This window comes from Bufo bufo, chromosome 4 (assembly GCF_905171765.1).
Source record: "Bufo bufo chromosome 4, aBufBuf1.1, whole genome shotgun sequence".
In the NCBI taxonomy this organism is placed as follows: Eukaryota; Metazoa; Chordata; class Amphibia; order Anura; family Bufonidae; genus Bufo; species Bufo bufo.
Genome location: NC_053392.1, coordinates 468,359,622 through 468,383,586, shown reverse-complemented (window position 1 = coordinate 468,383,586; position 23,965 = coordinate 468,359,622).

Here is a 23,965-nt window from a genome sequence, read left to right as displayed (position 1 = left end):
ATATGAAGAAGGCGAGCGCTAAGGGATGAGGAAGTTGGCAAGATGCTGTTGGTGCATGCAGAGGCCGTGGCCCTGGGCGCAATGAAATTGTGCCTGCAGCCAGTGCACCAAAAAAAAAAAAAAAACATCCACCGTACCCAGCTTCATGTACAACTTAGCTGGGTGGCGCAGGACAACACTGTCCAAGTCGGACCAGTGCAAACAGTTGGTCGTTTGGATTGCTGAAGATAATGCTTCCAGTCGGTTAAGCACCACCCTCTCTTCCACCAAATCCAGTCTCTATAGCCAAAAGTCTGGTCAACCAAATACTCACTGTCACGGTGGGGAGTGGGAGAAACTTCCCCACCGTATAATGGGAACTGTTACTAGGCCAGACTACAGTAAAGAAAGCAGGCCACAACCTACAGCCGCCCTAATCCTGACCCTAATCTCCTGACCGCATGAGCAGACCCTGAAGGTGGGAGAGCTTAAGCACTGGAACCTGGATTCTGCTGACCCTGAGGGTCCCTGGCATAGAGGTCAGGAATAGGAGACAACTGGTTCTTCAGGGACTCAGACGAACCGGAGTCTCCAGCTGCCTAGTAACAGGTGGAAGGGAAATGACCATATGCAGCATCTGGATCAGCAGGCAAAAACACCAGAAAACTCACTAACCTGTCGCTACCTCAACAACTGGAAGCCGTGCATCAGTTCAGTAGCCCGAACACATTGCAGGTCACAGTACAAACAACCCACACAGGAATCCAGCATATCAACTCTGCCAGAGCCTCCCAAGCAGCGCTGCAAACAGGCTTCAACATACAGGACAAACGTCAAACATACATGTAAGGACAAACACCAACAACAGCCCAGACATGTAACAACCATGAAGGCGTACAACACACTGAACATAAACCCACACCTAACAAATAACAAGTGAGGTAAGGAACCAGGAGCAAACATAAGTAAAGACAATTTATGTTCTATAAAGTGGCCCTCATGGACTGGGCAGAATCACCCAGACAAGGAGCAAAGCTCCAACACCAAGCAAGGCTGTAGTACAACTGCCCCCAGCCAGCAAGCCACAGATTTATATTAAGCTAGCGGCCACAACCAGGAAACACCTTAATCCCCACTAGCCAGAAGATAAACCCCTTGCTCACCAAACAGCAGGGAGGCACACCTTAAAGGGGAATTGCACATGCAAACCACTAACTACACGTTGCCCCTGGCAACCAGTCTGCAAGGCAACCGCGTCATGGTCAAACACCAATATGACCGTGACACTCACTCTGAGCATCCTTCCTCCCACCATGTAGATGCTTTAAAAACGAGTGATCCCACACTCGGATATTCCGAGGAGCTCTTTCCAGAGCCACTATTTCATTTGGCCCTCGCGTCCAGCACGCTTGAAAAGGGACCTGAGATATTGTGCCCTGATTCCCAACCTCTTGAGCCTTCACAGTCTGAAGGAGATGACGGTGGTAAACGGCAATCATTTGTTCACAAGGTGGATGATGATGAGACACAGTTGTGAATCACTAAGGTTGTGGTTAGGTCAAGTCAGGAGGATAAGCACAGTGAGGAAGTGGAAGAGGAGGTGGCTGACGATGAGGTCACTGACCCAACATGGGAAGGTGAAAAGCCGAGCGAGGACAGCGGTACAGAGGGGGAGGGATCCTCAGCACCGCAACAGGCTGGAAGAGGCAGTGGGGTTGCAAAAGGGAGAAGTCGGCCCACACCAAACAGGCCCGCAACCATTACACCGAGCACCCCTATGCGTAAATCTACCTTGCCAGGGGTTAAGTGTTCCGCAGTATGGCGCTTTTTTAATGAAAGTGCAGACAACAAAAGAGTGGTAGTTTGCAACCTGTGCCGCACTAAAATTAGCCGTGGCGTGAACACTATCAACCTCACCACCACCAGCATGATCCCCCACATGGCATCCAAGCACCCTAATAAGTGGGCTGAACACCTGGGTCCACAATCTGGGTCTGCAGGTCACACCACTGCCTCCTCTTCCCCTGTGTTATGCACTGCTGGCCAATCCCCTGTCAGAGGTGCAGGCCCGGATGCCCCTCGCCCTGCACCTGGACCTTCGCATGAACCATCAGCAACAACATCCACTTCCCTGTCACAGCGCAGCGTCCAAATGTCCATAACACAGTCATTTGAACGCAAGCGCAAATACTCACCCACCCACAGGCCATAGCACTAAATGTGCAACTTTCAAAATTGGCCCTTGAAATGTTGCCATTTAGGCTTGTGGGCACTGAGGCTTAGAGATGGCCCGAACTATCCGACGGCGAACAGTTCCCGGCGAACATAGCTTGTTCGCGTTCGCCTCTGCCGGGCGAACACATGCGATGTTCGGTCCGCCCCCTATACATCATCATTGAGCAAACTTTGACCCTGTACCTCACAGTCAGCAGACACATTCCAGCCAATCAGCAGCATACCCTCCCTCCCAGACCCTCCCACCTCCTGCACAGCATCCATTTTAGATTCATTCTGAAGCTGCAGTCTTAGTGAGAGGAGGGAGACTGTAACTGCTGCTGATTTAATTGGGAAATCGATAGCTAGGCTAGTGAATTCAGTGTCCACTCCAGTCCTGAAAGACTCATCTGATCTCTGCTGTAAGGACAGCGTCCTGACAGCACCCCAAAAAGCCCTTTTTAGGGCTGCAACATTAGTCTGCTTTTTTTTTTCCCTTTATATACATATTGCAGTTGCCTGGCCTGCCTGTGTGTGAGGAGCTGCAGGCCCACAGACTGTAGTGTGCCCACTGCCAGTGCTCACCCCTGTCATTCCGTGTGGCACAGGACTTTGCTTAAAAAAAGGCACTTAATTTTTACACTTTAATCTAAGGTTAGTTGCCTGCCAGTGTGTGTCAGGCTGACTTCCACTGACTGTAGTGTGCCCACTGCCAGTGCCCACCACTCATACCGGCTGGCACAGGACTTTGCATAAAAAAGGCATTTAATTTTTACACTTTAGTGTAATTTCAGCTGCTTGCCTGCTGCTAGTGTGTGTCAGGCCGACTTCAACTGACTGTAGTGTGCCCACTGCCAGTGCCCACCCCTGTCATCCCGTGTGGCACAGGACTTTGCTTAAAAAAAAGGCACTTAATTTTTACACTTTAATCTAAGGTTAGTTGCCTGCCAGTGTGTGTCAGGCTGACTTCCACTGACTGTAGTGTGCCCACTGCCAGTGCCCACCACTCATACCGGCTGGCACAGGACTTTGCATAAAAAAGGCATTTAATTTTTACACTTTAGTGTAATTTCAGCTGCTTGCCTGCTGCTAGTGTGTGTCAGGCCGACTTCAACTGACTGTAGTGTGCCCACTGCCAGTGCCCACCCCTGTCATCCCGTGTGGCACAGGACTTTGCTTAAAAAAAAGGCACTTCATTTTTACACTTTAATCTAAGGTTAGTTGCCTGCCAGTGTGTGTCAGGCCGACTTCAACTGACTGTAGTGTGCCCACTGCCAGTGCCCACCCCTGTCATCCCGAGTGGCACAGGACTTTGCTTAAAAAATAGGCACTTAATTTTTACACTTTAATCTAAGGTTAGTTGCCTGCCAGTGTGTGTCAGGCTGACTTCCACTGACTGTAGTGTGCCCACTGCCAGTGCCCACCACTCATACCGGCTGGCACAGGACTTTGCATAAAAAAGGCATTTAATTTTTACACTTTAGTGTAATTTCAGCTGCTTGCCTGCTGCTAGTGTGTGTCAGGCCGACTTCAACTGACTGTAGTGTGCCCACTGCCAGTGCCCACCCCTGTCATCCCGTGTGGCACAGGACTTTGCTTAAAAAAAAGGCACTTCATTTTTACACTTTAATCTAAGGTTAGTTGCCTGCCAGTGTGTGTCAGGCCGACTTCAACTGACTGTAGTGTGCCCACTGCCAGTGCCCACCCCTGTCATCCCGAGTGGCACAGGACTTTGCTTAAAAAATAGGCACTTAATTTTTACACTTTAATCTAAGGTTAGTTGCCTGCCAGTGTGTGTCAGGCTGACTTCCACTGACTGTAGTGTGCCCACTGCCAGTGCCCACCACTCATACCGGCTGGCACAGGACTTTGCTTAAAAAAGGCATTTAATTTTTACACTTTAATGTAATTTCAGCTGCTTGCCTGCTGCTAGTGTGTGTCAGGCCGACTTCAACTGACTGTAGTGTGCCCACTGCCAGTGCCCACCCCTGTCATCCCGAGTGGCACAGGACTTTGCTTAAAAAATAGGCACTTAATTTTTACACTTTAATCTAAGGTTAGTTGCCTGCCAGTGTGTGTCAGGCTGACTTCCACTGACTGTAGTGTGCCCACTGCCAGTGCCCACCACTCATACCGGCTGGCACAGGACTTTGCTTAAAAAAGGCATTTAATTTTTACACTTTAATGTAATTTCAGCTGCTTGCCTGCTGCTAGTGTGTGTCAGGCCGACTTCAACTGACTGTAGTGTGCCCACTGCCAGTGCCCACCCCTGTCATACCGAGTGGCACAGGACTTTGCTTAAAAAATAGGCACTTAATTTTTACACTTTAATCTAAGGTTAGTTGCCTGCCAGTGTGTGTCAGGCTGACTTCCACTGACTGTAGTGTGCCCACTGCCAGTGCCCACCCCTGTCATACCGAGTGGCACAGGACTTTGCTTAAAAAATAGGCACTTAATTTTTACACTTTAATCTAAGGTTAGTTGCCTGCCAGTGTGTGTCAGGCTGACTTCCACTGACTGTAGTGTGCCCACTGCCAGTGCCCACCACTCATACCGGCTGGCACAGGACTTTGCTTAAAAAAGGCATTTAATTTTTACACTTTAATGTAATTTCAGCTGCTTGCCTGCTGCTAGTGTGTGTCAGGCCGACTTCAACTGACTGTAGTGTGCCCACTGCCAGTGCCCACCCCTGTCATACCGAGTGGCACAGGACTTTGCTTAAAAAATAGGCACTTAATTTTTACACTTTAATCTAAGGTTAGTTGCCTGCCAGTGTGTGTCAGGCTGACTTCCACTGACTGTAGTGTGCCCACTGCCAGTGCCCACCACTCATACCGGCTGGCACAGGACTTTGCATAAAAAAGGCATTTAATTTTTACACTTTAGTGTAATTTCAGCTGCTTGCCTGCTGCTAGTGTGTGTCAGGCCGACTTCAACTGACTGTAGTGTGCCCACTGCCAGTGCCAACCACTGATACCGGGTGGCACAGTAGCTTGCCGATAAATAAGGCATTTAATTTTTAGACAGTAGTCTAAATTCAGTTGCTTGCCTGCTGCCAGTGTGTGTCAGGCCCGCTTCCACTGACTGTAGTGTGCCCACTGCCAGTGCCAACCACTGATACCGGGTGGCACAGTAGCTTGCCGATAAATAAGGCATTTAATTTTTAGACAGTAGTCTAAATTCAGTTGCTTGCCTGCTGCCAGTGTGTGTCAGGCCCTCTTCCACTGACTGTAGTGTGCCCACTGCCAGTGCCAACCACTCATACCGGGTGGCACAGTAGCTTGCCGATAAATAAGGCATTTAATTTTTACACTTTAGTGTAATTTCAGTTGCTTGCCTGCTGCCAGTGTGTGTCAGGCCCGCTTCTACTGACTGTAGTGTGCCCACTGCCAGTGCCAACCACTGATACCATCTCCCCGTTCGAAAAATCTATTCAATAAATGGCACCCAGATTGGGGACGTTAGAGGGATTAAACTGATGAGAATAGTACTACAGAAAATACCACTCATATCGGGTGTGACAGTAAATTGCACGGCGCAGACGCAGTCACCGTGGATAAAAACAAAGGGGAGGGAGCCAGCGTTTTTTTAACCATCTCCCCGTTCGAAAAATCAATTCAATTGACCTTTCGGGGACCCTTGGTGTTGTACGTGGCTGGGTGGAGGAAGAAACCTTCAATGACATCACCGGGACGTGGCTAGCTTGGTATCCAACCTTGTGCAAATGGGGAGTTTGCGGTTGTGCAAATGAACTGTTTGCGGTGCATTAAAAGGGGAGTTTGGTCTGTCAATGTCTGTGATGCGGGCGTAACCCTTACACTACCTGATCGATACAACATCATACCTGATCGTATACACACACTGGATGTTTTAAAGCACGTTATTCCAAACAATTTAGGAATGTTAGTTGATTTATGCCCTTTATGGATTAAAACCCGACTCTGCGTCCACTACGTAATTTTCCATGGGAGTTTTGCCATAGATCCCCCTCCGGCATGCCACAGTCCAGGTGTTAGACCCCTTGAAACAACTTTCTCATCACTATTGTGGCCAGAAAGAGTCCCTGTGGGTTTTAAAATTCGCCTGTCTATTGAAGTCTATGGCGGTTCGCCCGGTTCGCCAGTTCGCGAACATTTGCGGAAGTTCTCGTTCGCTGTTCGCGAACTGAAAATTTTATGTTCGCGACATCACTACTGAGGCTTTCCGCAGCCTGATGTCAGTGGCCGTCCCTTGGTAAGCAGTCCCCAGCCGCCACTATTTTTCACGGTTACACCAGCATGTGTCCCAGAACATCACCTGTGCCCTGACCAACGCAGTTACTGGGAAGGTCCACTTAACCACGGACACATAGACAAGTGCTGGTGGCCAGGGACACTACATTTTCCTGACGGCACACTGGGTAAATGTTGTGGAGGCCGGGAGTGAGTCGTACCTTAGGATGGCACAGGTGCTACCCACGCCCAGGATTGAGGGCCCTACGGCCTCAGGGTCTCCAACAGCAGCTATGTTACTGGCTCCAACCCCCACTTCTCCTCCTCCGCCGCCTCCTCCTCCACTTCCACCTCCATCAGCAGTCAGCCATTAGTCGCTAGCAGGAAGCAGTGTAACACTGCTGGAGGTTAGCATCAACAGGCCGTGCTGAAGTTGATCTGCTTAGGGGACAAACAGCACACAGCCGCAGAGCTGTGGCAGGGTATAATGGACCAGACCGAGCTGTGGCCCTTGCCACCCAACCTATAATCAGGCATGGTTGTGTCTGACAATGGCCGTAACTTGGTGGCGGCTAAGGAGCTCGGCAACCTGACACACATCCCATGCCTAGCCCATGTCTTAAACTTAGTGGTTCAGCGGTTTATCAAAAAATACTCCAATTTGCCAGAGCTACTAGTGAAGGCGCGCCGCGTGTGTGCCCATTTCTGCAAGTCATCCACAGCTTCAGACGGTCTGTCAATGCTGCAGCAGCGCTTGCTGCTTCCAACTCACCTACTGTTGTGCGATGTGAGCACGCGCTGGAACTCTACGTTCCACATGTTGGCCAGGCTTTGTAAACAGCAGAGGGCAGTTGTGGAATACCAGCTGCAACATGGTCGTTGCCTTTCCAGTCAGCTTCCGCTATTCACAAGTGAGGAGTGGGCATGGAAGTATGACCTCTGTGAGGTTTTAAAAAAACTTTGATGAATCCACACAGATGGTTAGTGGCGATAACGCTATTATCAGCATAACCATCCCACTGCTGTGTCTACTCAAATGCTTGCTGCTCACAATTAAGGACGCCACTCTGAATGTGGCAGATAAAGAAATGGGGGAGGACATTACACAGGGTGATAGCCAGCCCACCCTCATTTCGTCTTCTCAGTGCGAATTGGACCATGAAGAGGAGGAGGAGACAGTGCCTCTGCTACAGAGGTTAGCACCCATGGAACTTTAATTCCATCTGTTCAGCGTGGATGGGCAGAAGAGGAGAAGGAGGAGGAGGATGAGGAGATGGAAAGTCATCCTGATGTCGACATTGACGTCTTGCCTGTTGGTGACTTCATGATAGGCTGCCTTTCCAGCCACCCTCGCGTTAAACGCATTTTAGATAACACGGATTACTGGGTGTTCACCCTTCTCGACCCCCCACTACAAAGAGAACTTCTCATCTCTCATTCCTCTGGAGTAGAGGACAAGGAAAATGGTGCAATAACAGAAAATCCTTGCTGGAAAATTGCTCCAAAATTTTCCATCTGACAACACTGGCGGCAGAGTCCATACTTCCTTGGCCAACCGAGGAGGGGAGACAAGGGGAACACGCAGCAGTTCCAACAGAGGCAGGGCAGCACTCTCCAAAGCCTGGGACAGTTTCATGACACCCCACCAGCACCCTCATCCTGATGTGTGGCCTAGTGTCACAAGGAGGTAAAAGCTTTGGAAGATGGTGAAGGAGAAGGTAGCAGACCATGTCAGCGTCCTCAGTGATCCTTCAGTGCCTTACAACCACTAGGTGTTCAAGCTGGACACCATTGCACGAACTGGCGCTCTACCCCTTGGAGGTGCTGGCCTGCCCTGCCACCAGCGTTTTGTCTGAGTGGGTGAACATAAAGGCACTTTACATGTGTTGTTTTTAATGTATTTATTAGACTGTATTCCCATGCACCCCTTCCACCACAAGGGTATATGGTTGAATCTTCCTTTTCTCCTCCTCCTCCTCCTCTTCTGTCATATCAACATGCATTGTTTATTTGTCACATATAATGCCCTCGCATATATGGCCTTCAAATATAATTTTTTAGAGGGTCCACTCACCAGCAGGCCCTCAGATCAAATTTTTTAGAGGGTCCACTCACCAGCAGGCCCTCACATCAAATTTTTTTACAGGGTCCCCTCACCTGTAGGCCTGCAACTCAAATCTTTTACAGGGTCAGCTCACCTGCAGGCCCGCAACTCAATGTGAATGAGGCCCTCCTTTATGTGATATACAGGTTGTTTTGGAGTGCCTTTTTCTTGTAATTTTTGGCAGCACTTGCACTTTATATACAAGCAAATATACAGGAAATAATGTTTTCAATAAATTTTTCCTATAAAATCGATTTTTTACTTTGGTTTTGTGCGTAAAACCTTTATTAGATTGTGGGCCTGGCAATCACTTTAAGCCCTTTTAAGCTGCATCATCATCAGCATGGTGATAAAAATAAGTGGCAAGGTGACATGGTGTGGAGATGGCAGCATGAGGAGGCCACATAGTGGCACAATGACTAAGTCTGGATAAAAGACTAAGACCACAGATTGTTTAGAAAGATGCAGATGGAAACAATCTGTGGAGCTGTATCACGGTCACCTGCAGATTAATGCAGACCAGGGCTGTAGCTATAGGGGAAGCTGCAGCTTTGGGGCCCTGAACCAGAAGGGGCCCATCCAGGAGGAGGAGGACTAAAGGATTTGGTCAGGGCCTCCTCAACAGTATTACACAATGAAATTATATATAGTGACAGTATAGACAGTGTACAAAACTGATGGAACAGCTGCCGGCCTGTTCTGAGAGAGCGATCTTTACTAGCCACAGGAATGGGGGCGGCATGAAAGGAAGCGGTCGCTAAAAAATTACTGTGGGATGGAGCACCATTCAAAAATTTGCTGTGGGGCCCAGTCATTTATAGTTACGCCACTGATGCAGCCCACAAAAGCAAGTTGGGTTTATCGATTACAAAACCATAAATAAATTGTGGGCCTGGTGATCACTTTAAGGCCTTTTAAGCAGCATCAGTAGCAGCATGGTGATAAAAATTAGTAGCAAGGTGACATGTTGTGGAGATGGCAGCATGAGGAGGCCACATAGTGGCACAATGACTGAGTCTGGATAAAAGACTAAGGCCACAGATTGTTGAGAAAGATGCAGATGGAAACAAATCTGCAGAGCTCGTATAAAATATAAGAAAAAGAACTGGATCGCACATCCTCAATACTATGCTTTTATCTAAACTGCTTCTCAGCATAATTAACATCGCTTCTCAGCGCAATATGTTGTATACCTACCCCTATGCTGCATATAGTACATGAGGCATTACTATACAATTTGATCCAAAATCATAGGCCCACTGACGACCGCGACATTCCTACCTCTCAGAATGACTTCCTGAGAGTATGTGATAGGGTGAGTTCCATACCTGTTCACATGGTGAGAGAATGTGATGGGGTCGGTTCCACACCTGTTCACATGGTGCAGTACTGCACGGCGGCCATTTTTTGCTTTGATGCTGTCCTGATGGGTTGGTGGGGCCCAGTGCCAAGGTAGCTTTGCCAGACAGCGGGGGTGCTGTTTGGCTTCTGGGTCCTGCTGCCTGCTGGGGCGGTGCTGTATCGTGGGTGGTCGCTGTGCAGTGCTGCGCCAAATTTAGGTTAGGGTCCCATTCAAAGAGGCAACCTTGTCGCGGTGAGTGGGCCTATGCTTTTTGATCAAATTGTATACTAATACCTCATGTACTATATGCAGCATAGGGGTAGGTATACGACATATTGCGCTAAAAAGCAATGTTAATTATGCTGAGAAGCAGTTTAGATAAAAGCATAGTATTGAGAATGTGCGATCCAGTTCTTTTTCTTATATTTTATACAAATCTGTAGAGCTGTATGACGGTCACCTGCAGATTAATGCAGCCATCAAAATCAAGTTGGGTTTGTCGGTTCCACCTAAGCTCACCAGCAGGCTTGCACCTAAAAATTTTTACTGGTTCAGCTCACCTGCAGGCTCACAACTCGAATCTTTTACTGGGTCAGCTCACATGCAGGCCCGCAACTCATGCTGCCTTGCTTTGAAGTAGTAGCCATAGCCATTTATCAGGTTCCCTCTCCAAAATCGAGCAATGATTCCCCGTTACCGGTGGTCACCATGTTAGGAACAAAAAATAACATTGAAAGCTAATAGGGAAGATATCTAAATGAATCGTGGATGTCACAGGGATGTATGATCAGGCAGAAGTTATCTAGAGTCAGCAAAGCGGCAGCAGGGCCTCTTCTGTATACCATTTCCTCATCCAAAATACTGCAGTGACATTCCCTGTAATTTTTTATTTCTCATTCTAATAACAGGGCATCTTAAGAGTCCTGTATTGTTATTTATCATCACTACCTCCACGAGTCGGGAGTGTGTGATTTGAGCGACACCCGTTTGACTTCCTTGGATGTGCTAGCCGTTTCTCAGGCTCCCTCTCTGGCATCCCTAAACCCTAAATCCCTGTTACCCATGATCACCATGGTAGGCGCAGAAAAGAACATCGAAAGTTGATAGGGTAGACATCCAAATGGATCGTCGCCGTCACGGGGACGTGCAATCACCCAGAGGTTATCTAGAGTCACCAATGCGGCAGCAGGATCTTGCCCCTAATGTTTTAGATGGTCAGATCAGCAGGCCCTTGCTCCAAGTGTTTTTGAGGGTCACCAGCAGGCTATCAATCATAATTTTTCAAGGGTGTGTATGATGCCCTCCTTTATGTGTAACAAAGGGTGTTTTGGAGTGCCGGTTCCTTGTAATTTTTGGCAGTGCTTTCACTTAGTGCATAGGCTTTATGAGTGTAGGAGTCCCACTACCTGAACAATTGTACAACAATGTGAATGAGGCCCTCCTTTATGTGATATACAGACTGTTTCGGAGTGCCTCTTACTTGTAATTTTTTGCAGCACTTGCACTTTATATACAATTGAATATACAGGAAAGAATGTTTCCAAAAATTTTTCGTGTAAAATTGATTTTTTGAGGCGTTTTGTGCGTATTTTTGTCAGTCTGTAAAAGTGGCGTAGAACTCGGACAACATGGTTCCCAGCAGCGACCTGGGAGTCCAAGATGCATACAGACATCGTCCCCATGGTGTTCCCGATCCATTTTGGTGGTGTTTATGTCACTTTTTGACCTTTTCCAATGGACCAGGCACCCTACCCTTTTCAGAGCAGGGGGTGCTTGGTTGTCTCCCATTGACTTCCATTATACTCAGGTGCTCAGCCGAGCATACGAATATAGCAATGTGTTTGGGCCGAACACCCGAATACTTTGGTGCTCGATCATCACTAGTAATGACGGTTTTGGACTCTGCACCTTTCAGAGAACTTATGGCTTGTGCAGTGCCAAGGTGGAGAGTCCAAAACCGTCATTACTAGTGATGATCGAGCACCAAAGTGTTTGGCCTAAACACATTGCTATATTCGTATGCTCGGCACCAATTTAGATCTTGTTGCAAGCTTGCTGGCACATTAATAGAGAGTACATTGGTTTTGCTAACATTTAACTTATAATTAGTGTTGAGCGAACAGTTCGAGCATAGTTCGGGTCCGTACCGAATTTTGGGGTGTTCGTGACACGGACCCGAACCTGAACTTTTTCGTAAAAGTTCGGGTTCGGGTTCGTCGTTCGGCATGTATTTTGGCGCATTTTGAAAGGCTGCAAAGCAGCCAATCAACATGCATCATACTACTTGCCCTAAGATGCCATCGCAGCCATGCCTACTATTGGCAAGGCTGTGATTGGCCAAGTGCAGCATGTGACTCAGCCTCTTTATAAGCTTGTGCGCACGTCGGGACGTGCTCACTCCCGATGTGAATAGAACAGGGATAGACGCAGCTGATGCTAGGGCGAGAATAGGCAGGGATAATTGAATAACTGGAAGCAAATTTCTCTCCTCCACCTGTGATTCATCTGAACAACTGCAGCTGAGCTGCTTTTTTGATAGGGATTGGCTATTTTTAGAGTGGCCAGAGTGATTTTTCCATCCACATGTACCTGGGCTGACCGCCGGCCGCCATTTTGCGACTTGTAGTGCTGCAGCAGAAGCTGCCACAGTGTGCATTCCAAAGCTCCAAACAAGTCAGACATCTACACCTGGGATTCAGACCAATAGCGATTTAGCAGCACAGTCCAAGGCTATTTTTTTTAAAGGTTGTGCAGACCATTTTGTGGCACATGTTACTGGGCTGATAGGCGGCGGCCATCTTGGGACTAGTGCTGCAGCACAATCTCTCCCAACGTCCATTAATCACTTGTAATAGTGGTCTGTGCCATAGAAATCCTACATCAGGGACTTGGGTGTGCTTGTGTCACCCCTACTAATACCAGTCCACCTGTAATCCATACAGTGAAAAGCCATAAAGTATTCCAGTGAGGGAATTTTTTTTTTATTTAAAAAAGGCCAAGTTAGTTTATCTGGCGTTCAATATACTAGATACAGTTAGGCCTGCGTTTCATACATCTGGAATTAGCAAACTAATGTGCTGGGGTTGGGAAAACATATATGTACCCATACTAGAATCTGTCAAAGAAAGCGGTACTCACATATAACAGTCATTCCATCTGTAATCCATACAGTCAAAAGACTGAAAGTATTCCAGTGAGGGAATTTTTTTTATTTAAAAAAGGCCAAGTTAGTTTATCTGGCGTTCAATATACTAGATACAGTTAGGCCTGCGTTTCATACATCTGGAATTAGCAAACTAATGTGCTGGGGTTGGGAAAACATGTATGTACCCATACTAGAATCTGTCAAAGAAAGCGGTACTCACATATAACAGTCATTCCATCTGTAATCCATACAGTCAAAAGACTGAAAGTATTCCAGTGAGGGGATTTTTTTTATTTAAAAAAGGTCAAGTTAGTTTATCTGGCGTTCAATATACTAGATACAGTTAGGCCTGCGTTTCATACATCTGGAATTAGCAAACTAATGTGCTGGGGTTGGGAAAACATATATGTACCCATACTAGAATCTGTCAAAGAAAGCGGTACTCACATATAACAGTCATTCCATCTGTAATCCATACAGTCAAAAGACTGAAAGTATTCCAGTGAGGGAATTTTTTTTATTTAAAAAAGGCCAAGTTAGTTTATCTGGCGTTCAATATACTAGATACAGTTAGGCCTGCGTTTCATACATCTGGAATTAGCAAACTAATGTGCTGGGGTTGGGAAAACATATATGTACCCATACTAGAATCTGTCAAAGAAAGCGGTACTCACATATAACAGTCATTCCATCTGTAATCCATACAGTCAAAAGACTGAAAGTATTCCAGTGAGGGAATTTTTTTTATTTAAAAAAGGCCAAGTTAGTTTATCTGGCGTTCAATATACTAGATACAGTTAGGCCTGCGTTTCATACATCTGGAATTAGCAAACTAATGTGCTGGGGTTGGGAAAACATATATGTACCCATACTAGAATCTGTCAAAGAAAGCGGTACTCACATATAACAGTCATTCCATCTGTAATCCATACAGTCAAAAGACTGAAAGTATTCCAGTGAGGGAATTTTTTTTATTTAAAAAAGGCCAAGTTAGTTTATCTGGCGTTCAATATACTAGATACAGTTAGGCCTGCGTTTCATACATCTGGAATTAGCAAACTAATGTGCTGGGGTTGGGAAAACATATATGTACCCATACTAGAATCTGTCAAAGAAAGCGGTACTCACATATAACAGTCATTCCATCTGTAATCCATACAGTCAAAAGACTGAAAGTATTCCAGTGAGGGAATTTTTTTTTTATTTAAAAAAGGCCAAGTTAGTTTATCTGGCGTTCAATATACTAGATACAGTTAGGCCTGCGTTTAATACATCTGGAATTAGCAAACTAATGTGCTGGGGTTGGGAAAACATATATGTACCCATACTAGAATCTGTCAAAGAAAGCGGTACTCACATATAACAGTCATTCCATCTGTAATCCATACAGTCAAAAGACTGAAAGTATTCCAGTGAGGGAATTTTTTTTTTATTTAAAAAAGGCCAAGTTAGTTTATCTGGCGTTCAATATACTAGATACAGTTAGGCCTGCGTTTCATACATCTGGAATTAGCAAACTAATGTGCTGGGGTTGGGAAAACATATATGTACCCATACTAGAATCTGTCAAAGAAAGCGGTACTCACATATAACAGTCATTCCATCTGTAATCCATACAGTCAAAAGACTGAAAGTATTCCAGTGAGGGGATTTTGCTTATAAAAAATTATATATTTCATTGTGGTGCGAGTTGAATCGCAACAATGAAGAAAAATACTATTAAGGGACGAGGACGCGGTCGTGGTGGTGTCCGTGGAGCCTCTGTTGCTGGTAGAGGACGTGGCCGTTCGGCCCCAGGCGCACACAGTAGGGAACGAACTCCCTCAACTAGCCGGCAGAATGTACCGCAATATCTCGTGGGGCCCAATGCCGCTCTTAGGATTGTAAGGCCTGAGCAGGTACAGGCATTAATCGATTGGGTGGCCGACAGTGCTTCCAGCACGTTCACCACATGGTCTTCCACCCAGTCTTCTGCGGAAAGCGCACAGGTGGCACCTGAAAACCAAGCCCATCAGTCTGTCACATCACCCCCAAGCATATCAGGGAAACGGTCTGAGCCACAAGTTATGCAGCAGTCTCTTCTTCTGTTTGAAGACTCTGCTTCCAGGGTTTCCCAGGGGCGTCCACCTAGCCCTTCCCCAGTGGAGGAAGACATACCATGCACTGACGCACAACCACTTATGTCTCCAGATGAAGAGGACATGGGAATACCACCACAGCAGAGTCACCGACTCTCTGATGATGACGAAACACAGGTGCCCACTGCCGCGTCTTTTTGCAGTGTGCAGACTGAACAGGAGGAGGTCAGGGAGGGAGACTGGGTGGAAGACGATGCAGAGGACAATAAGGTCTTAGACCCCACATGGACTGAAGGTCGTGGCGATGACTTTCACAGTTCAGAGGAAGAGGTAGTGGTGAGACCGAGACAACAGCGAAGCCAAAGAGGGAGCAGGGGGCCAAAGCAGACGAGCCGCCGCCCCCAGAGTTCGCCTGCTACTGGACATCGCCAACAGGGACCCAGCCCCACAAAGGCAGCTTCAAAGAGTTCCCTGGCATGGCACTTCTTTAAACAATGTCCTACCGACAAGACCCGAGTGACTTGCACGCTCTGCCATCAGAGCCTGAGGCGAGGCATTAACGTTCTGAACCTCAGCACAACCTGCATGACCAGGCATCTACATGCAAAGCATGAACTGCAGTGGGGTACACACCTTAAAAACCAGGCACTCGCTGAGGCTCCCCCTGCTCCCTCTACCGCTGCTGCCTCGGCTTCCGCCTCGAGAGGAATGTTGCCACCTGCCGAGCAGCAAACAGAGGATGTGCCACCGACACCACCACCACCGCCACCGTCAACTAGCGTCTCCACTATATCACACAGCAGCGTTCAGCTCTCAATATCTCAAACCTTAGAGAGGAAGCGCAAATTCCCCCCGAGTCACCCTCGAGCCCTTGGCCTGAACGCCAGCATTTCTAAACTGCTGGCCTTTGAAATGCTGTCATTCCGGCTGGTGGACACAGACAGCTTCAAACAGCTGATGGCCATGGCTGTCCCGCAGTATGTGGTTCCCAGCCGCCACTACTTCTCCAAGACAGCCGTGCCTTCCCTGCACATGCAAGTGTCCGATAAAATCAAGTGTGCACTGCGCAACGCCATTTGTGGCAAGGTCCACCTAACCACAGATACGTGGACCAGTAAGCACGGCCAGGGACGCTATATCTCACTAACTGCACACTGGATGAATGTAGTGGCGGCTGGGCCCCCGGCGGACAGTTCCTTGGCGCACGTCCTTCCGCCCCCTAGGATCGCAGGGCATCATTCTCTGCCTCCTGTAGCCTCCTCCTCCTACTCGGCTTCCTCCTCCACTGCTTCCACCAGCTCATCCGGTCAGCCACACACCTTCACCACCAACTTCAGCACAGCCCGGGGTAAACGTCAGCAGGCCATTCTGAAACTCATATGTTTGGGGGACAGGCCCCACAGCGCAAAGGAGTTGTGGCGGGGTATTGAACAACAGACCGACGAGTGGTTTCTGCCGGTGGGCCTCAAGCCAGGCCTGGTGGTATGCGATAATGGGCGAAATCTCGTGGCAGCTCTGGGACTAGCCGGTTTGACGCACATCCCTTGCCTGGCGCATGTGCTGAACTTGGTGGTGCAGAGGTTCATTCACCACTACCCCAACATGTCAGAGCTGCTGCATAAAGTGCGGGCCGTCTGTGCGCGCTTCCGCCGTTCACATCCTGCCGCTGCTCGCCTGTCTGCGCTACAGCGGAACTTCGGCCTTCCCGCTCACCGCCTCATATGCGACGTGCCCACCCGGTGGAACTCCACCTTGCACATGCTGGAGAGACTGTGCGAGCAGCAGCAGGCCATAGTGGAGTTTCAGCTGCAGCACGCTCGCGTCAGTCGTACTGCCGAACAGCACCACTTCACCACCAATGATTGGGCCTCCATGCGAGACCTGTGTGCCCTGCTGCGCTGTTTCGAGTACTCCACCAACATGGCCAGTGGCGATGACACTGTTATCAGCGTTACAATACCACTTCTATGTCTCCTTGAGAAAACACTTAGGGCAATGATGTTAGAGGAGGTGGCCCAGGTGGAGGAGGAGGAGGAGGAGGATGAGGGTTCGTTTCTAACACTTTCGGGCCAGTCTGTTCGAAGTGGCTCAGAGGGAGGTTTGTTTAAGCAGCAGAGGACAGGTTCACAAGTCGCCAGCCAAGGCACTGTACTGGAGGACGAGGAGGATGAGGAGGAGGAGGTGGAGGGGGACGAGGATGACGCAAGTTCACAGCGGGGTGGCAGCCCAGGCCCATCACTGGTGCGTGGCTGGGGGGGATACGGTGGACGATGACGATACGCCTCCCACAGAGGACAGCTTGTCCTTACCCATGGGTAGCCTGGCCCACATGAGCGAATATATGCTCCAATGCCTGCGCAACGACAGCAGAGTTGCCCACGTTTTAACGTGTGCAGACTACTGGGTGGCCACCCTGCTGGATCCCCGGTATAAAGACAATGTGCCCACTTTAATTCCTGAACTGGAGCGCGACCGTAAGATGCGCGAGTACAAGCGCACGCTGATAGAGGCGCTCTTGAGAGCATTCCCACATGTCACAGGGGAACAGGTGGAAGGTGAAGGCAGAGGAGTGGCAAGAGGTCGCCAACGCAGCTGTGTCACGGCCAGCTCATCTGAGGGCAGGGTTAGCATGGCAGAAATGTGGAAAAGTTTTGTCTCCACGCCACAGCTATCTGCACCGACACCTGATACGGAACGTGTTAGCAGGAGGCAGCATTTCACTAACATGGTTGAACAGTATGTCTGCACACTCCTCCACATCCTGACGGATGGTTCGGCCCCATTCAACTACTGGGTTTCGAAATTGTCCACGTGGCCAGAGTTAGCATGTTATGCCTTGGAGGTGCTTTCCTGCCCGGCGGCCAGCGTTTTATCTGAACGCGTATTCAGCACGGCAGGGGGCGTCATTACTGACAAGCGCAGCCGCCTGTCCACAGCCAACGTGGACAAGCTGACCTTCATAAAGATGAACCAGGCATGGATCCCACAGGACCTGTCCCTCCCTTGTGCAGAGTAGTCCTTATTAACTGCCTAAAACATGTCTTGTTGTGCTACGGGCCACTTCTTTATTTGATACAAATTTTATGAAACCCACAGTTGAATGAAACTCTTCTCTGTCTGGGCGCCGGGGCCTAACCAGATGAAAGTGGCCGGTTAAACTAACGGGTGACATGAAGCCATAACCTCTGCCATGCTACCTCTGTCTTCTGTCTGGGTGCTGAGGCCTAAGTCAAATAAAGCGGTCTTCTGCTGTGCTGGGGGATATGAAGCTAATCTCTGACCTCTCTCCTCTGTCTGGGTCCAAAGGCCTAAATCACTGAAAGAGGCCTTCTCCTGTGGTGTGTGATATGATGCCAGAATATGTGCTGTGGGGCCTCTCTCCTCTTCCTGGGTGCAGGGGTCAAATAAACTAAATTGTGGCCTACTCCTGTGGTGGTTGATATGATGCCTGATTCTCTGATGTGGAACCTCTCTCCTCTGTTTGGGTGAAGGGGTCAAAGTAACTAAATGGTGGCTTCTCCTGTGGTGGCTGATATGATGCCAGAATATGTGCTGTGGTGCCTCTCTCCTCTTCCTGGGTGCAGGGGTCAAAGTAACTAAATGGTGGCTTCTCCTGTGGTGGCTGATATGATGCCAGAATATGTGCTGTGGGGCCTCTCTCCTCTTCCTGGGTGCAGGGGTCAAAGTAACTCAATGGTGGCTTCTCCTGTGGTGGCTGATATGATGCCAGAATATGTGCTGTGGTGCCTCTCTCCTCTGTCTGGGTCCAAAGGCCTAAATCACTGAAAGAGGCCTTCTCCTGTGGTGTGTGATATGATGCCTGAATATGTGCTGTGGTGCCTCTCTCCTCTTCCTGGGTGCGGGGGTCAAAGTAACTCAATGGTGGCTTCTCCTGTGGTGGCTGATATGATGCCAGAATATGTGCTGTGGGGCCTCTCTCCTCTTCCTGGGTGCAGGGGTCAAAGTAACTCAATGGTGGCTTCTCCTGTGCTGATTGATATAAAGCTGATGGTTGTGCCATCTGACATGGTTGCCAGGGTCTGATTCAATGGGGGCCTACTCCTGTGGTGGGTGATCTAAATGCCTGATTCTCTGCTGTGAAACCTCTCTCCTCCGTCTGGGTGTAGGGGTCAAAGTCTTTCAAAGTCGCCTTCTCCTGTGCTGATTGATATGAAGCTGATGGTTGTGCCATCTGACATGGTTGCCGGGGTCCCATTAAATTGTGGCCTACTCCTGTGGTGGTTGATATGATGCCTGATTCTCTGATGTGGAACCTCTCTCCTCTGTTTGGGTGAAGGGGTCAAAGTAACTAAATGGTGGCTTCTCCTGTGGTGGCTGATATGATGCCAGAATATGTGCTGTGGGGCCTCTCTCCTCTTCCTGGGTGCAGGGGTCAAAGTAACTCAATGGTGGCTTCTCCTGTGGTGGCTGATATGATGCCAGAATATGTGCTGTGGTGCCTCTCTCCTCTGTCTGGGTCCAAAGGCCTAAATCACTGAAAGAGGCCTTCTCCTGTGGTGTGTGATATGATGCCTGAATATGTGCTGTGGTGCCTCTCTCCTCTTCCTGGGTGCGGGGGTCAAAGTAACTCAATGGTGGCTTCTCCTGTGGTGGCTGATATGATGCCAGAATATGTGCTGTGGGGCCTCTCTCCTCTTCCTGGGTGCAGGGGTCAAAGTAACTCAATGGTGGCTTCTCCTGTGCTGATTGATATAAAGCTGATGGTTGTGCCATCTGACATGGTTGCCAGGGTCTGATTCAATGGGGGCCTACTCCTGTGGTGGGTGATCTAAATGCCTGATTCTCTGCTGTGAAACCTCTCTCCTCCGTCTGGGTGTAGGGGTCAAAGTCTTTCAAAGTCGCCTTCTCCTGTGCTGATTGATATGAAGCTGATGGTTGTGCCATCTGACATGGTTGCCGGGGTCCCATTAAATTGTGGCCTACTCCTGTGGTGGTTGATATGATGCCTGATTCTCTGATGTGGAACCTCTCTCCTCTGTTTGGGTGAAGGGGTCAAAGTAACTAAATGGTGGCTTCTCCTGTGGTGGCTGATATGATGCCAGAATATGTGCTGTGGGGCCTCTCTCCTCTTCCTGGGTGCAGGGGTCAAAGTAACTCAATGGTGGCTTCTCCTGTGGTGGCTGATATGATGCCAGAATATGTGCTGTGGTGCCTCTCTCCTCTGTCTGGGTCCAAAGGCCTAAATCACTGAAAGAGGCCTTCTCCTGTGGTGTGTGATATGATGCCTGAATATGTGCTGTGGTGCCTCTCTCCTCTTCCTGGGTGCGGGGGTCAAAGTAACTCAATGGTGGCTTCTCCTGTGGTGGCTGATATGATGCCAGAATATGTGCTGTGGTGCCTCTCTCCTCTTCCTGGGTGCGGGGGTCAAAGTAACTCAATGGTGGCTTCTCCTGTGGTGGCTGATATGATGCCAGAATATGTGCTGTGGTGCCTCTCTCCTCTTCCTGGGTGCAGGGGTCAAAGTAACTAAATGGTGGCTTCTCCTGTGGTGGTTGATATGATGCCTGATTCTCTGCTGTGAAACCTCTCTCCTCCATCTGGGTGTAGGGGTCAAAGTCTTTCAAAGTCGCCTTCTCCTGTGCTGATTGATATAAAGCTGATGGTTGTGCCATCTGACATGGTTGCCGGGGTCCCATTAAATTGGGGCCTACTCCTGTGGTGGGTGATCTAAATGCCTGATTCTCTGCTGTGAAACCTCTCTCCTCCGTCTGGGTGTAGGGGTCAAAGTCTTTCAAAGTCGCCTTCTCCTGTACTGATTGATATGAAGCTGATGGTTGTGCCATCTGACATGGTTGCCGGGGTCCCATTAAATTGGGGCCTACTCCTGTGGTGGGTGATCTAAATGCCTGATTCTCTGCTTTGAAACCTCTCTCCTCCGTCCGGGTGTAGGGGTCAAAGTCTGTCAAAGTCGCCTTCTCCTGTGCTGATTGATATAAAGCTTATGCTTGTGCCATCTGACATGGTTGCCGGGGTCTGATTCAATGGTGGCCTACTCCTGTGGTGGGTGATCTAAATGCCTGATTCTCTGCTGTGTAACCTCTCTCCTCCGTCTGGGTGTAGGGGTCAAAGTAACTAAATGGTGGCCTACTCCTGTGGTGGGTGATATGATGCCTGGTTCTCTGCTGTGGGACCTCTCTCCTTTGTCTGGGTGCTGTGGTCAAAATAATAGTAAGTGACCTTCTCCATTGGTGGGTGACTTGAAGCCTGATTCTGTGCTATGGGACCTCACTCCAATTAATATTGTTTAATTTTTATTTATTTTATGTTAACTCATCATTTCCCTATCTACATTTGTTTGCAGGGGATTTAACTACATTTTGCTGCCTTTTGCAGCCCTCTAGCCCTTTCCGGGTGTGTTTTACAGCCTTTTTAGTGCCCAAAAGTTCGGGTCCCCATTGACTTCTATGGGGTTCGGGTTCGGGATGAAGTTCGGGTCGAGTTCGGATCCCGAACCCGAACATTTTTCGAAAGTTCGGCCGAACTCGTCGAACCCGAACATCCAGGTGTTCGCTCAACTCTACTTATAATATGTAGGAGGAGTACTGATCCAGTATTTCCATTACCGCTCGTTCGCGCTTGGTGCCGTGTACAACCCTAGGATAGCTTGTAGAAAATGTCCATCAAACCCAAATTTCCTGAGAGTTGGTCCAGGAACCCCCAGTGCACTCTATCGAGCGCTTTTTCAGCGTCTAAGGAGACAAAGACCGTGGGGGTCCTGGACCAGCCTGCAATTTGGATTAAATTTATCATCTTTCTAGTACCATCTCTACACTGTCTTCCTGGCACGAAGCCAACTTGGTCAGGATTTATTAGGGCTGGTAATACCGTGTTAAGGCGAGAGGCTAGTATCTTAGCAAACAGCTTAAGATCTGCGTTTAGCAGGGAAATTGGCCTGAAGTTCTCAGGGGCATCCGGAGATTTCCCTGGTTTAGGCAGGGTAATTACAGTGGCTTTAAGCATTTCTGGGGGAATACCCCCTGAGGTCAAGAACGTGTTATACAGCTTAGTTAAATAAGGGAGTAGCGTGGGGTGAAATGTTTTATAATATTCCACTGGGAATCCATCAGGTCCAGGGGCCTTGTTGGATGGGGTAGCTTTGATGGTTTTAAAAATTTCTTCGGAGGTGATTGGCCTATTTAGAACGCTTAAGTCATCTATAGATACTTTAGGAAGCTTAAGGGAGTCTAAATATGCCGAAATTGCCTCCACGGATGGCTGAATGGTATTGCCATCTAACCGCAGGTTATATAGGGAGGAATAATATGATGCAAAGGCATCAGTTATTTCCTGAGGATGTGTGAACACTTTGCCATTGTGCTTTAGGCTGGTTATTCTAGCTGCAGCCTTTCTACTTTTTAGTCTGCGCGCCAATAGTGCGCCTGCTCTATCTCCTGCATGGTAAAAGTTTGTCTGCATTTGCTTCATACCTAGTTCTTGGCGATATAAAAGAAGAGTTCTGAGTGCAGTTCTACATTCTTGGAGAGATGCTAACGTTGTATGGTTATTATTTCGTTTGTGGCTCTGTTCTGCATTTTGCAGATGGGTTAGGGCATCCTGTATAGCCTTATTTCAACTTTTATTCATTCTCGCCGCTAACTGAAACAGAACCCCTCTCATGAATGCCTTATGCGTAAGCCAAAGTGTGTTTACACTGGTGTCGGGCAGATCATTACATTTCATAAACTCCTGTATAGTGTCTGTGATCCTTTTAACTCTTTCTGGGCATTTGAGTAGGTAGGTATTCATTCTTCATTGCGGTCGAGGTAGGTTAGGAATGCTGTCATCAATAACAATACTCACTGGGGCGTGATCCTACCATGACGCTCCCCTAATGTCTGACCTTGCGACCCTATGCAGGAGGCTTTTGGAAACTAAAATATAATCAATTCGAGACTGTGATAAGTGCGCAGTAGATATGAACGTGTAGTCTCGCTCATTACTATGCTGATATCGCCAAACGTCATGAAAGGCGGACTCATACAGTGTCGTTTGCAGCTCTGTGCGGCGACTCCCTTGTGCGGACTTATAATCCAGTGCTGAATTAATCGGAATGTTAAAGTCTCCACCCACTACTACCTCGCCCACCGCTAGTTTCTCCACCTTGTTGAACAGCCTCCTGCAGAAGGCCACCTGCCCGACATTGGGGCGTACGCAGATACCAAGGTAAATGCCTTACTATCTAGAGTACACAATAAAATGATGTATCTCCCTGCTGAGTCAGTTATGCATTTCTTAAGGGAGAAGGTAATTGTAGACTTTACCCCAATAAGTACCCCTGCTTTCCTTTTTTTCCTTGTGTGTGAATGGAATAACACAGGGAAATTCTTGTGTTTACATCTGAATGTATCTTTTTCCAGCAGGTGTGTTTCTTGTATTAGGAGCACATCACATTTAGCTTTAGTGGCTTCTGACCAAAGCTGTATGCGTCTGAATGGAGAGTTCAGCCCGCGCACATTTAGAGATAATATTTTCTACCCCATTTCTTATGTGAAAAAACTCCCTGTAACACGTATCTCCACTTTTCAATAGAGAAGCCCTCAAGAGCTAAGACATATATAGCACATATTACATATATGATATGCATCGGTACCAACAAAAAAATAAAACTAAACACATGAAAAAGGGAAAATAAAGTTAAATGCAGTATGGTCATCAGGGCGTAACGAGCCCGACCAGTGAAGTAACGGTCAAGGGACCAAAAGAACAAGTCCAATCAGGGCAAATAACTTTAGCTCCTTGCTACGGACTAACATTAATGATTGTAGTCAGTCAATCGACTACTCCGTGGTGGGGAAGACTCACGTATCAGGCAACGTCCCAATCCGAAGGAATCTTATCTGGACGCTGGGCGGTCTCCTTTGCACTGTGAGG